The sequence below is a fragment of the Dendrobates tinctorius genome, unplaced genomic scaffold, assembly GCF_039654945.1.
Source record: "Dendrobates tinctorius isolate UK_male_01 unplaced genomic scaffold, ASM3965494v1 ptg000084l, whole genome shotgun sequence".
NCBI lineage: Eukaryota > Metazoa > Chordata > Amphibia > Anura > Dendrobatidae > Dendrobates > Dendrobates tinctorius.
Window position 1 is genome coordinate 37,963,482 of NW_027361752.1, and position 14,728 is coordinate 37,978,209.

General features: G+C 47.2%; 1 protein-coding gene and 1 long non-coding RNA gene across 2 annotated transcripts in view; one reads left to right on the forward strand and one right to left on the reverse strand.

Moving 5' to 3' along the window:
* Window positions 1-14,728, forward strand: part of LOC141097395 (synaptojanin-1-like) — a 236,399-nt gene that overhangs the window by 190,720 nt on the left and 30,951 nt on the right. The window lies entirely within an intron of this gene.
* On the reverse strand, window positions 12,028-14,617 carry LOC141097520 (uncharacterized). The gene is made up of 3 exons (XR_012233976.1): window positions 14,428-14,617; window positions 12,294-12,453; window positions 12,028-12,175 (listed from the first exon to the last, which is right to left on the reverse strand). It is a non-coding gene; the product is annotated as an uncharacterized lncRNA (long non-coding RNA).

Below are 14,728 nucleotides of genomic sequence, written 5' to 3' on the forward strand. Positions count from 1 at the left end.
GGCTGAGATTACGGTTAGGGGTGTGTTGGGGTTAGGGTTGGAGTTAGGATTGGGGGTTTCCACTGTTTGGGCACATCTGGTGCTCTCCAAATGCAACATGGCTTCTGATCTCAATTCCAGCCAATTCTGCACTGAAAAACTCAAGTGGTGCTCCTTCCCTTCCAAGCTCTGCCATGCGCCCAAACAGTGTTTTACCCCCACATATGGGGTATCAGCCTACTCAGGACAAATTGCAAAACAATGTTTAGGGTCCAATTTCTCCTGTTATCCTTAGGAAATTAAAAAATTGGGGGCAAAAATATATTTTTTGTGGAAAAAAATGATTTTTTTATTTTCACACCCGGGCGTTATAAACTTCTGTGAAGCACTTGGGGGTTCAAAGTGCTCACCACACATCTAGATAAGTTCCGTGGGGGGTCTAGTTTCCAAAATGGGGTCACTTGTGCGGAGTTTCAATAGTTTAGGCACATCAGGGGCTCTCCAAACGCACATGACACCCGCAGACCATTCCATCAAAGTCTACATTCCAAAACGTCACTAATTCCCTTCCGAGCCTCGACGTGTGCCCATACAGTAGTTTTCTCCCACATTTGGGGTATCAGCGTACTCATGACACATTGTACAACAACTTTTGGGATCCAATTTCTCCTGGGACCCTTGGGAAAATAAAAAAATTGGTGACTAAAAGATCATGTTTGTGGAAAAAATAAGATTTTTTTATTTTCTCGCCCGGGCATTATAAACTTCTGTGAAGCACGGGGGGTTCAAAGTGCTCACCACACATCTAGATAAGTTCCTTGTGGGGTCTAGTTTCGAAAATGGTGTCATTTGTGGGGGGGTTCCACTGTTTTGGTACATCAGGGGTTTTCCAATCGCGACATGGTGTCTCAATTCCAGCCAAAAAAGTCAAATGGCGCTGCTTCCATTCTGAGCTCTGCCATGCGCCCAAATAGTCGTTTACTCCCACATATGGGGTATCAGCATACTCAGGACAAATTGCACAATAACTTTTAGGGTCCTGTTACCCTTGGAAAAATAAAAATTGGGGGTGAAAAGATCATATTTGTGGAAAAAATATGATTTTTTTAATTGTACTGCTGTACGTTATATACTTCTGTGAAGCCCTTGTGGGTTCAAAGTTCTCACCACATATCTAGATAAGTTCCTTGGAGGGTCTAGTTTTCAAAATGGGGTCACTTGTGGGGGGTTTCCACTGTTTAGGTACATCAGGGGCTCTCCAAACATGACATGGCGTCCGATCTGAATTCCAGCCAATTTTGCATTGAAAAAGTCAAACGGCGCTCCTTCCCTTCTGAGCTCTGCCATGCGCCGAAACAGTGGTTCCCCCCACATATCAGGTATCAGCGTACTCAGGACAAATTGCACAATAACTTTTCCAGTCCAATTTCTCCTGTTACCCTTGGTAAAATAAAAAAAATTGAACCTGAAGTATTTTTTGTGTGAAAAAAAGTTATGTTCTTTTTTTTTTTTTTTAAATATTCAGAAAATTCCTGTGACGCACCTGAAGGGTTAACAAACTTCTTGATTGTGGTATTTGGGTATTTTCTATCATATAGACCCCTCAAAGTGGCTTCAAATGTGATGTGGTCCGTAAAAATAAAAGATGGATTTTTGGTTCTTACCGTAAAATCTCTTTCTTGGAGCCTTCATTGGGGGACACAGATTACCATGGGTGTAAGCTGCTGCTGCTAGGAGGCTGACACTATGCAAAACAATAAAAATTAGCTCCTCCCCGGCAGTATACACCCACCGACAGGCACCAAGCACCTCAGTTGGTGAAAAAGCAGTAGGAGAAGCAAAGAGAAAACTCTAAACATATGTACCAACCCAACAAGGGACTCTAAGACCCAACACGGTACAAATTAAACAGGGAGGGTGCTGTGTCCCCCAATGAAGGCTCCAAGAAAGAGATTTTACGGTAAGAACCAAAAATCCATCTTTCTTTATCGCCTTATTGGGGGACACAGATTACCATGGGAAGTTCCAAAGCAGTCCCAAGGGTGGGAACAGCAATAAGGAACAAAAGTAACGGAAGGGCTTAAGTCGGCCGGTGAGCCACCGCCGCCTGTAAAACCTTCCTACCAACAATAGCATCAGACGAGGCCTGGGTATGAACCCTGTAGAACCTCGTAAAGGTGTGCAAAGACGACCAGGTTGCGGCCTTGCAAATTTGCATGGCCGAAGCCTGGTGACGAACAGCCCACGAAGCCGCCACAGCCCGGGTGGAATGAGCTCTTACTCCCGGAGGGGGTCGTTTTTCCTGAAGACGATACGCTTCCAGAATGGTAGAACGAATCCAGCGAGCGATCATGGATTTGGAAGCCGGAAGGCCCTTCTGGCGACCTTCAGAGATGACCAGCAAGGAATCGGACAGACGAAAGGAAGAAGTCCTGGCGAGATAGACACGCAGGGCTCTAACTACATCCAGTTTGTGGAGAGACTTCTCAAGCGGATGAGAGGGAGCCGGACAAAAAGAAGGAAGAACGATATCCTCATTGATATGGAAAGAGGAAACCACCTTTGGAAGAAAAGAAGGAACGGGCCTGAGGACGGCTTTGTCCTGATGGAGAATCAGGTAAGGGGAACGACATGACAAGGCCGCCAATTCAGAAACTCTTCTGATGGATGAAATGGCGATCAAAAAGGTGACCTTCCACGAGAGAAGAGACAAAGGAATGTCCTGGAGAGGCTCGAACAGCGCCTTCTGGAGAGCGCTAAGAACGAGGTTGAGATCCCACGGGTCTATTGGCGAATGATGAGGAGGAGCCACATGGGAAACCCCTTGGAGAAAGGTTTTTACCTGCGGTAGAGAAGCTAGCTCTCTTTGGAAGAGGATAGAGAGAGTGGAAACCTGGCCCTTGAGCGTACTGAGGGACAGACCCGCTTCTAATCCGGACTGAAGAAACCCAAGGATAGATGGGATAGAAAAGGACATTGGGAAGACTTTTTTATCATCGCACCAATGGAAAAAAGCCTTCCAGTACCTATGGTAAATGCGGGAAGAGGCTGGTTTGCTGGCTCTGATCATAGTTTGAATAACCTGACTGGACAGACCTGATTCCTTCAAGACTGCGGTCTCAACAGCCATGCCGTCAAACTCAGAGACTGAGAATTCTCGTGGTAAAGGGGGCCTTGCGAGAGAAGGTCTGGACGCCTCCAGGGGATGTCCGCGAGCATGTTGACTAGTTCCGCGTACCAAGGCCGTCTTGGCCAATCTGGAGCGACTAGAATCACTGGTACGCCTTCCGATTTTATCTTTTTGACCACTCGTGGAATCAAGGCCAGAGGCGGGAACAGATAAGGAAGTTGAAACTGGGACCACGGAGTCACCAGCGCATCACATGCGACGGCTAGAGGGTCCCTGGACCTGGCTACGAACTGCGGCACCTTGTGGTTCATCCGAGATGCCATGAGGTCGACATCCGGGGTGCCCCAATGGTGGCATATCTGATTGAAGACTGTGGCGTGCAGCGACCATTCGCCGGACGCTAGGCCCTGGCGACTCAGAAAGTCGGCAGCCCAATTTTCCACCCCTGGAATATGGACGGCGGAGATTACCGGAACATAACGTTCTGCCCAGCGGAATATCTTGGCCACTTCTGACATTACTTGCTTGCTGCGCGTGCCCCCCTGATGGTTTATGTACGCCACGACCGTGGCGTTGTCCGACTGAATACGGACCGGCTTGCCGGAGAGGAGAGGCTGCCAATGAAGAAGGGCCAGGAAGATTGCTCTGATCTCCAGAAGATTGGGAGGAGAGACTCCTGTGGATTCCAGCGTCCTTGGGCTGCTTTCTGATGGAACACGGCTCCCCATCCTAGAAGGCTCGCATCGGTGGTGACGACTTGCCACTGAGGTGGAAGGAAGGACCTCCCTTGGAGAACTGACTCTGGCCGTAGCCACCAAGTGAGAGATTGCCTCACTCTGAGAGGGAGCCAAATAGGATGGTCCAAGGACATCGTGGTCTTGTCCCAGGCTGAAAGCGGAGACAGCTGGAGGGGGCGAAGATGAAACTGCGCAAAGGGTACTGCTTCCATGGAAGCCACCATCATCCCCAGAACCTTCATGCAGGACCGGATGGGAATGGGTGTAGGCCTCTTGAGAGTTCTGATGCCCTTGGAAAGAGTCGCAAATTTTTCCCTTGGAAGAAAAACACGGGCTAGATTCGTGTCGAATTCCATGCCCAGAAAGGTCAGACGCTGGGTGGGGGTCAGAATGGACTTCTCCTTGTTGACTAGCTTACCGAGGCGGCCGAGAGTGTCCAGGGTTATCTGCAGACTCTGGAGACAGTCCTGGCGAGACGAACCCTTGATCAAAAGATCGTCCAGATAAGGGATGATGAGGATCCCTCTGGAGCGAAGGATGGCCATCACGGTCGCCATCACCTTCGTGAAAACACGGGGCGCTGAAGCTAGGCCGAAAGGAAGGGCCGTGAACTGAAAGTGGTCTCCCTGAATCGCAAATCGAAGATACTTCTGATGCTGCACACAAACTGGAATGTGCAGATAGGCATCCCGAATGTCCACCGAGCAGAGGAATTCCCCGGGTTCCATGGAAGCAATCACCGACTGAAGAGACTCCATTTTGAAATGAAGAATCTTCACGTGGCGATTGAGCAATTTGAGGTCCAAAATTGGACGAAGAGAGCCGTCTTTCTTCGGGACTACAAAGAGATTGGAGTAGAACCCGGAAAGCCGTTCGTTTGAGGGAACGGGAACAATGACTCCGGCGGAAAAAAGGGAGGAAATGGCCTGCAGAAAACCCGGAGTCTGGGACCGCTGTCGCGGAGGCCGAGACCGGAAAAAACGTCTGTTCGGGGGTGAAGCAAATTCGATCTTGTATCCGGATGCGACAATTTCTCTGACCCAAGCGTCGTCGACAACGGACAGCCAAGCATCCACGAAAAAGGAAAGTCTGCCTCCCACCCTGGAAGAAATTCCAGGTGGGGGTGACCCGTCACTTAGAAGAAAATCTGCCGGAATTGGCGCCTGAAGATCTGGAATATTGTCCTCTAGATCTCCAGCGAGGAGCGGGTTTGTAGGAAGGTTTCCTCTGATCCCGCTCCCTGGTGGAGGGCGGCCGATCTTGTTGAGCAGATCTCTCCGTGGCAGAGAAGGGACGAAAGGGCCTGAATGGACGAAAACCTTTTCTGTTGAAAAAACGTTTCGGTCGAGACTGGGAAAGCGAAGTGCTTTTACCACCAGTGGCATCGGAAATTATCTGATCCAGCTTTGCACCAAAGAGTCTAGAGCCATGGAATGGCAGATTGGTAAGCGACTTTTTTAAAGTAGTGTCCGCATTCCATGACTTTAGCCAGAGGACTCGGCGTACAGCTACCATGTTGCTGTTAGCCCTTGCTACGCAGCCGGCCGCGTCCAAGGAGGCGGCCAAAAGGTATTTTCCCGCATGGTTAACCTGATCTGCAAGATCCGCCAACTCATCTTGAGGAGCTGATGCTAAGATGCCCCTGCAAAGAATTTTAGCCCAAGCGGAAATGACTTTCGCCACCCAGGCAGATGCGAAGATAGGGCAGAGAGAGGCGCCAGATGCCTCAAAGATAGACTTAGCCAGAGATTCAATCTGCCTGTCAGTAGGATCTTTAAGCGATGCCCCATCTGGCAGAGAGAGCACCGTTTTTGAGGCTATCCGGGAAACTGGAGGATCCACCTCGGGAGCCTTGGACCACTTTGTGAGCAGGTCTGCGTCAAAGGGGTACAGTACGTCTAAGTACTTGCGGCCTGAGAAACGTTGCTCAGGGCGCTCCCAGTGTTTGGATAAGGTAGTATCGAAATCTTTGTAATTGGGAAAGGTTCGAGATGGAGGTCTTGCTCGTTTAAGGAGAACAGAGCATTCCTGAGGTGGAGTCTTATCCTGCTTAATCTTTAGCGTTTGGAAGATAGCTGAAATAAGGCTATCGACCATGTCCCGTGTTTTAGAAACGCTGTTCCCTTCCGAACTAGCTTCCGATTGAGAGTCATCGCCCGACTGAAGGCCGTCATCCGAGGAAGGTCTGGGGGAAGCAGAAGGGCCCTGCGAGCTAGAGGACGAAGTAGACAGAGCCCGCTTCCTAGAACTCCTGCCCTGTCTGTCTCTCTGAAGGTCGCGGTCAGGTGCAGACGACTCACCCTGAGAGGCGGTCGGGGCACAGGTGGCTGTAGATAGCTGAGGTAATCGTTCTAAGACCTGGACCAGCGACTGTGATACTTTTGTCAAGTCAGATACAGACTGAGACATTACAACGGCCCACTCCGGGGGGAGGGAGGAGGGGAGAGTGCCCTCAGCCCGGGACTCTGTGCGCTCCTGAGATGCTGACATATTTGAAGGACTGCAGGGGGGGCAGAATGGAGACGACTGACCCGATGCCCACTTCTTTTTACAGCGCGCACAGGCGTAATAGATAGCGGTGGGCGTGAAGCAGAAATCCCCTGAAGGGTTGGGCATAGGTAAACTGCACTAAATGGCCGCAGGAATTAGGGAATAACTGCCGAGGAGAGCTAATCTTTGCCTCAGAGCAGAGCCTACCGAGATTCTGGCGAGCAGCAGAAAGCGCTGAAGTGTCCCCCAAGCAGCGCAGGAAGGAGTGAAAATCCAGGAAATCCTTGTGCTGGAGGCTGGGGGCGGAGCTTAGCGGCTGCGCCGTGACTGGCTAACAGCGAAGGAGAGGGCATGGCCGAAGGAGGAGGCTGGCATATCAAAGGGAAAGGAGCCCTGTGATGGGCTAGAAAACGCGCGCTGAAAAGAGCGCGCTCAGGAAGGGAGGAGAGAGAACGCTGAGGGAAAGTGAAAGGAAGACGCCGCAGCCCCATGCCTACGCCGACATAACGGAGCCTATCTGACAGTGGCCCTGGGAAGTCTGCCTCCCCTGCTTGTGACGCTGTGTGGTGAGTGGAGGAATCCCCAGTGTCTCCCTGGGAGTGAGAAGCAAGCGGCGTGAGCGCGCGGCAGGCAGAGAGGGCGAGAAATTCAAATAATTGTGGACCTGTAATCACCAAGGTCCAACTTCTCCCATTCACGGAGCTTATGCGGGGCCGGAGGGAACGTACAGGCACTTACCTGACGTCCCTGAAGAGGATGACCACAGGGGCCCACGGAGAAACGGCAGGCCACTGGGGGGGGGTCCTCTGTACCCGCATCCTGCAGAAGATGGCCTGAACCTCCTGCGATCGCCGTCTTCCTCTCAGCCCTGTCCCGAGAAAGGGGTGAGGAGGGGGATTCGGCAAGGACCAGCCACCTGTCCACAACCCTTATCACCAGAAGGTGATAGGGAAAAAGTCCTGCCTGCGGTACTGAGAGTTGCGATGTGGGTGACACCACACTGCTCGCTGAGCCGCATGATATGGGAAATCGGGGTGATAACTATACCCTGTTTCCCGACGGAAAAAACCTGAAAGATAAAAGAGAAAAGATTAAAAGGTTCGATCTAAACCCTAAAGGAAAAAATGGATTAATAACTGCGGATCTGGGGAGATCCCGGTCCGCCTCCTACAGACACTAAGCACAAACTGAGGTGCTTGGTGCCTGTCGGTGGGTGTATACTGCCGGGAAGGAGCTAATTTTTATTGTTTTGCATAGTGTCAGCCTCCTAGCAGCAGCAGCATACACCCATGGTAATCTGCGTCCCCCAATAAGGCGATAAAGAAATGGTGTTGCAAAAATGAGAAATCGCTGGTCAACTTTTAACCCTTATAACTTCCTAAGAAAAAAAAATTTTGGTTCCAAAATTGTGCTGATGTAAAGTAAACATGTGGGAAATGTTACTTATTATGTTTTTTGTGTGCTGTATCTCTGTGATTTAAGGGCATAAAAATTCAAAGTTGGAAAATTGCAAAATTTTCAAAATTTTTGCCAAATTTCCATTTTTTTCACAAATAAACGCAAGTTATATGAATGAAATTTTACCACTAACATGAAGTCCAATATGTCAGGAGAAAACAATGTCATAAGATCCATGGAAGCATTTCAGAGTTATTACCTCATAAAAGGACAGTGGTCAGAATTGTAAAAATTGGCCTGGTCATGAATGTGCAAACCACCCTTGGGGGTAAAGGGGTTAAAAAACAGTGCCTGCCTAATTTTATTTGTTCTCTCAGATGTTCTATGAATTATTGTTCTTCCATGTACTTAACCAAAGGCTGCAGCATTATTTTTATGCCATGTAATAAAGAAAAGGCTGCATATTTGTTTGTCATTTTATTTTTTGGTGTTGTAAAAATTCCAGATACACAAATATTAATTTTTGTTGTTTCTCTGTTTCCCAGATTCCTGGCTACTGGAGAGACCCTCTCTTCACTGCACTTCCAGTACCGGCTTGGAATCTCCACCTTGTCAGGAATAGTTGCGGGCACCTGCCGGGCTTTGTGGGACGTTCTGTGTCCCGAATTTCTGCCCCTCCCCACCGTGGAAAAGTGGATTGAAAATGCAGAAAGATTCTGGACAGTCTGCAATTTCCCCAACTGTTTGGGTGTGGTGGATGGGAAACACATCCGGATTATAAAACCAAAAAGAACTGGATCAGAGTACTATAATTACAAAAAGTACTTCTCTACAGTACTCATGGCCATTTCTGATGCAGACTGTAAGTTTGTTGCAGTGGACATTGGTGCATTTGGGCTTGGGAATGACTCCCAGACTTTTAAGAACTCGGACATGGGCCGGAGGTTGTATGGCAACCAGTTCAATTTCCCCATGCCATGTCCTCTTCCCAACACCGAAGGTCCACCACAGCCCTTTGCAATGGTTGGGGATGAGGCATTCCAGATGTGCCAAAACCTCCTCAAACCCTACTCCAGCCGGGACATGGACCACAACAAAAGAATTTTTAATTACAGGCTGACCAGGGCAAGTGGAACTGTAGTGTGCCTTTGGTATACTTGTCTCTAGATGGCGCCTTTTAACCACAGCCATTAATCTGAAACTGGATGAGGTGGTGAAGGCGTGTGTGGTTCTACACAATTTTGTTATGGTTAGAGAGCACCCGAACTTTGAGCTTGATGATGCCGCTCCTAACCCCTTGCCAAAATTTAATCAGCACCCTCTCAGGTCATCCGTTGAAGTTGGCCAAATGAGGGACCAATTTGCGGCCTACTTCAACTCAGATCTATGACGGGTGGCCTGGCAAGACCAAATGGTGTAACAAAGTTTACTTTTGTGTTTATGTTAATAAAAAAAATTTGTTGATACCTGTACCGAGTGCACTCTGTCTTTTTACACTTCAATATAATAATCAACTGACCAGGTGTACGATTGAATTTGTGATGCTGTGTTTTGTGCATCCTTCATTTAATAGTACTCAAGACCAAGTGACAATACATACACACAACTTGTATGATCTTTATTATCTTTACACTTTGAGTTCGGTGTGATGCGATGGTGGGGATAATACCACTAATATTTGTGTCACCTGTCATGATGTTACAATTATTCATTTTGGAATGCAGGAGCATTCTTAACTATTTATGATACCTAACACTGTGACTAACCATATTCAGACGCTTATCACACATTGTCAGGAGAATACACATAAGAGGTTAACTGCAGCAGCGCTATAGTCTGAGTTATATATATGCAGACTGAAGTGACGCTGCTGGTTACAACTCATGTCTATTCACCTGCACAGGTGTGATCGTTATGATACAAGGCCAGGGTATTGTACAATTGGCGGGTATTTTCAACATCATCTAATCAGTTTATCTACACACACTGAATAGAGGATGAGGTTAATTACAAGGTCTAGCTATAATAACCTTGGATTGTATCCAAAAAAGTTAAATGATGTTAAAAAAACACCATAGTGAAGTTACTGTTTTGGATACAAACCAAGGTAACAATAGATAGGCCTTGCACTCAACACCATCCTCTATTCAGTCTTTGTTTTATTACCTGACTGAAGAGACTGATGTGGAAAATACAAGTCATCTAGATTTCTTGTTTTGACTACACATATCTCCAAGATTGATACGCGTAAAAGTGTCATTAATGGAGCTATGCGTTGACAAAAAAAGAAAAAGGTACAGCGCAGTGTGTTTACAGCGCAGTGTGTGTTGGCGGCGAGAGACGTGTGTTTATTGTGATTGATCTAGGCTGCTGTGCACACTCACGGCAGCCCCGCCCTGCCCCAGGCTTTATTTATTTTTGCATCCATGTCTGGGCCTGCATTGCCCTTCATCTGTGTTTGCTGGTTGGGCAGTGTGTGGAGGTCAAACCTGAGATGTCTGTGTTCAGACCTGGTTGGCCTTCATCTGCACCTGCTCCATCTGGCTGCACGGGAGTGATGCAGATATGCTTCAGGTATGGATTGCATTTGATATGGTCTTGCTTTTAAAACATTTAGGAGGCCGCAATGGCACAGTGAATAATAAAAATGTAGAGTAGGACCCCCCATATGAGATTGCCTTGGCGTGGCGGGGTGGCTCAATATATTGATCAATATTTTGCTAAATGTCTCATTTTGAATGCAGTAAGATATGTGCATATGCACCTCATGTTATGCGTTCTGACCACTGGCAGTGCTGGCTCTTCTCTCTTTTTAGTGTGTTTACAGCGCAGTGTGTGTTGGCGGCGAGAGACACATTAAACCAAACTTTTTTTGAAGCAGAAAAATTGCACATTTATTTTGTAAAACTAAAAAAAAGGTTATTTTTATTTTGAAGGACGTTTGGGGGAAGAGTGGGATACTTTGGGGGTGTGGAGAGATGAGGAACGGCTGGAAATTGAGGAAGGGGTTCTAGGTGAAGGGGCTACTAAAGTACTGGGGGAAGGGAGATCAGGCATGGAACTGGAGGCTGGTTGAGAAACGGAAGGAAAGGGGGGACTGACTAACAAAGTCTTTTGTTTCTTCTTCTTTGGGGCAGGAGTCACCTGCCTTTACCGACTACCACCTTGTGACCGCCTTACAGTTGTTGACCGCCTCGAGATGTTGGACCGTGTCTGTGAAGAATAAAATATGGAATGTGGGTCTCCCCTGGGGTGCTCGGTCGAGGCACTGGCGGTGCTCCTTGCAGGAGAACTTGTGGTGTCGGTGCTAATTGAAGGTGAAGTATGTGTGGTGCTTCTGGTGGGAGAATAGGTGGCAGTGCTCCTATCAGGCGAAGCGGTGGCGGTGCTCCTGTGATGAGGAGTGGTGGTGGTGCTACGTGTAGGCGAAGCGGTGGTGGTGCTTCTCTGAAGAGGAGTGGTGGTGGTTCCCCGAGTAGGTGAAGCAGTGGCGGTACTCCTCTGAAGAGTGGTGGTGGTGGTGCTACAATGATGATGAGTGGTGGAGGTGCTCCTGGAATGATGAGGAGTTGTGGCTGTGCTCCCATGCTGATGATGCGAAGTGGCGGTGCTCCGTTCCGGAGATGATGTAGTCTCTGTGGTCCAAACAGGAGAAGATGTGGCAGTGTCCCAAGCAGATTTTGCACTGGAGGGGCGCCATGATGTGGAAACGGTGGCAGTACTGGTGCTCTAGACAGGAGCAGCGCTTGACATGTTGGTGGCGATGGTGGAGTGTCCAGCAGCACTCGGCATTGGTGTGGTGTAGTGGTGTCCGGCTTAGCTAGGAATGCAGGTGGCCGTGCTGTGGTATGCAGCAGAAGTCGGTACTGTGGAGAAGCGAGTCAGTGGTGGCACAGATGGGAATGACACCACTGACTGCTGCACGTACTGATTCTGCTGCATAGCCTGCAAGAAAGCAGTGTTGCAGGCGTGTAACACATTCAGCTGTTGCTCAGGACTAAGGTGATCCGCCATGCCCCGTTGAATTTTACTAAAGAAATGGTGCGCCGGTCTATTGAGGTCGGCCTCCAGCCGTTCAAAGCGCTGGTCGGAAGAGTGGAAGAGGTGTTCCATATGGTTAAAACCACGTTCCATTAGTGAAAAACCACTTTCCACTCTTTCGGCCAGCGTCTTGAGGCTGGCATAAAAGGCTTCGCTCAAGTGCATAAACTCGGGCATGACATTCCTGTCCGAGGCCCTCTGCCGCTGGCGGGTAGTGCCCGCATAAACAGTGGCAGAGACCTGGGACAGGGGAACACCTGATGGACCAGCTTCCTAGTCACCAGCTGTCTGTGTTGCAGACCTGCAACTTGCTTCCTGGCTGTCGGATGGCTGGGACGGGTCCGAGGTTGATCGATGAAGAACCGCTCCAGGGACAGGTTGCAGGGTGCTGCTTCAGGTGCTGTGGAAAAAAAAGGTAAACATTAGTATCAAGCATTAACAAGACGGATCATCTGTGGAAGAAAAAATCACCGATTATGTTCAATGAAAACACAAAAAAAAAAGGAAATTATACTTACGCTCTGGTGGCAAGGACCGGTCGTAGGAATTCCAAAGCACGATGATATCGGTACTTGGTTCTGCTCCTTGCTGATGAGCCACTGCAAACCTGTCCCTCAGCACAAACCTCAGTGTTGAACCGGTCCTTCATCGAGCGCCAAAGTGTGCGGACTTTGTTCACTGTTGAAAAAATAATAAAATAAACATTATACAATGCACAGCTGGCAACATCTTGTATAATCACGGACACCTGATTTCCCTTGTCAAACAGTCAATGCGGCATCAAAAAAAAAACAATACACAATGCATTGACTGTTGAACCTGAGGACACTTGTGTGTTTACTGCAGGAATATATCTTGCATTAAACACACAAGTATCATCAGGTGCAAGAGATAAAGCATGAACAATAGAACATTGCAATTCACAATGCAAAAACTGTTGAATCTGATGACACGTGTGTTCACTGCAAGAATATATCTTGCAGGAAACACACAAGTATCATCAGGTGCAAGAGATAAAGCATGAAGAATACAGCATTAAAAATCTCAATGCCTTGACTGCTGAACCTGAGGACGCTTGTGTGTTTACTGCAAGAATATATCTTGCAGTAAACACACAAGTATCATCAGGTGCAAGAGATAAAGCATGAACAATAGAACATTACAATTCACAATGCAAAGACTGTTGATCCTGAGGACACTTGTGTGTTCACTGCAAGAATATATCTTGCAGGAAACACACAAGTATCATCAGGTGCAAGAGATAAAGCATGAAGAATACAGCATTAAAAATCACAATGCCTTAACTGTTGAACCTGAGGACACTTCTGTGTTTACTGCAAGAATATATCTTGCAGGAAGCACACAAGTATCATTAGGTGCAAGAGATAAAGAATGAAGAATACAGCATTAAAAATCTCACTGCCTTGACTGCTTAACCTGAGGACACTTGTGTGTTCACTGCAAGAATATATCTTGCAGGGAACACACAAGTATCATCAGGTGCAAGAGCTAAAGCATGAACAATAGAACATTACAATTCACAATGCAAAGACTGTTGATCCTGAGGACACTTGTGTGTTAACTGCAAGAATATATCTTGCAGTAAACACACAAGTATCATCAGGTGCAAGAGATAAAGCATGAACAATACAACATTACAATTCACAATGCATTGACTGTTGAACCTGAGGACACTTGTGTGTTCACTGCAAGAATATATCTTGCAGGAAACACACAAGTATCATCAGGTGCAAGAGATAAAGCATGAAGAATACAGCATTAAAAATCACAATGCAAAGACTGTTGAACCTGAGGACACTTGTGTGTTCATTGCAAGAAAATATCTTGCAGTAAACACACAAGTATCATCAGGTGCAAGAGATAAAGCATGAACAATACATTACAATTCACAATGCATTGACTGTTGAACCTGAGAACACTTGTGTGTTCACTGCAAGAATATATCTTGCAGGAAACACACAAGTATCATCAGGTGCAAGAGATAAAGCATGAAGAATACAGCATTAAAAATCACAATGCCTTGGCTGCTGAACCTGAGGACACTTGTGTGTTTACTGCAAGAATATATCTTGCAGGAAACACACAAGTATCATCAGGTGCAAGAGATAAAGCATGAAGAATACAGCATTAAAAATCACAATGCCTTGACTGCTGAACCTGAGGACACTTGTGTGTTCACTGCAAGAATATATCTTGCAATAAACACACAAGTATCATCAGGTGCAAGAGATAAAGCATGAAGAATACAGCATTAAAAATCACAATGCCTTGACTGGTGAACCTGAGGACGCTTGTGTGTTTACTGCAAGAATATATCTTGCAGGAAACACACAAGTATTATCAGGTGCAAGAGATAAAGCATGAACAATACAACATTACAATTCACAATGCACTGACTGTTGAACCTGAGGACACGTGTTCACTGCAAGAATATATCTTGCAGTAATCACACAAGTATCATCAGGTGCAAGAGACAAAGCATGAACAATACGACATTACAATTCACAATGCATTCAATCTTGTTCCTGAGCACACTGTTATGGTCCCTGATAGAATCTATCTATCAGGAAACAAAACAGTATCCTCAGGACAAAGACTGAATGCGGCATCACAGAACAGGGAAATACTTACTAAACGCCTTCTTTAAAGTTGCAGAGGTCAGAGGTGTATCTAGGCTTTCTGGCACCCGGGGCAAGAAGTCGGTTCGGCGCCCCCCCCAGTACATAAGCGATTTCCAAACTTAGTCATGTACTGACGAGCTGCTCTCCCTAATGATCTCAATGTTCAATGAAAAACTGAAAGAAGCAGGAAGAGAAGCTCGTCACAAGACCATAAGTATGTGATTTTCATAGTGAAGTGTCCATGTGATGACTACTGGAACCTGCAGAGCTGAATCCTGACATTGCAGCTTCTGAATTCTCACAACAAATGC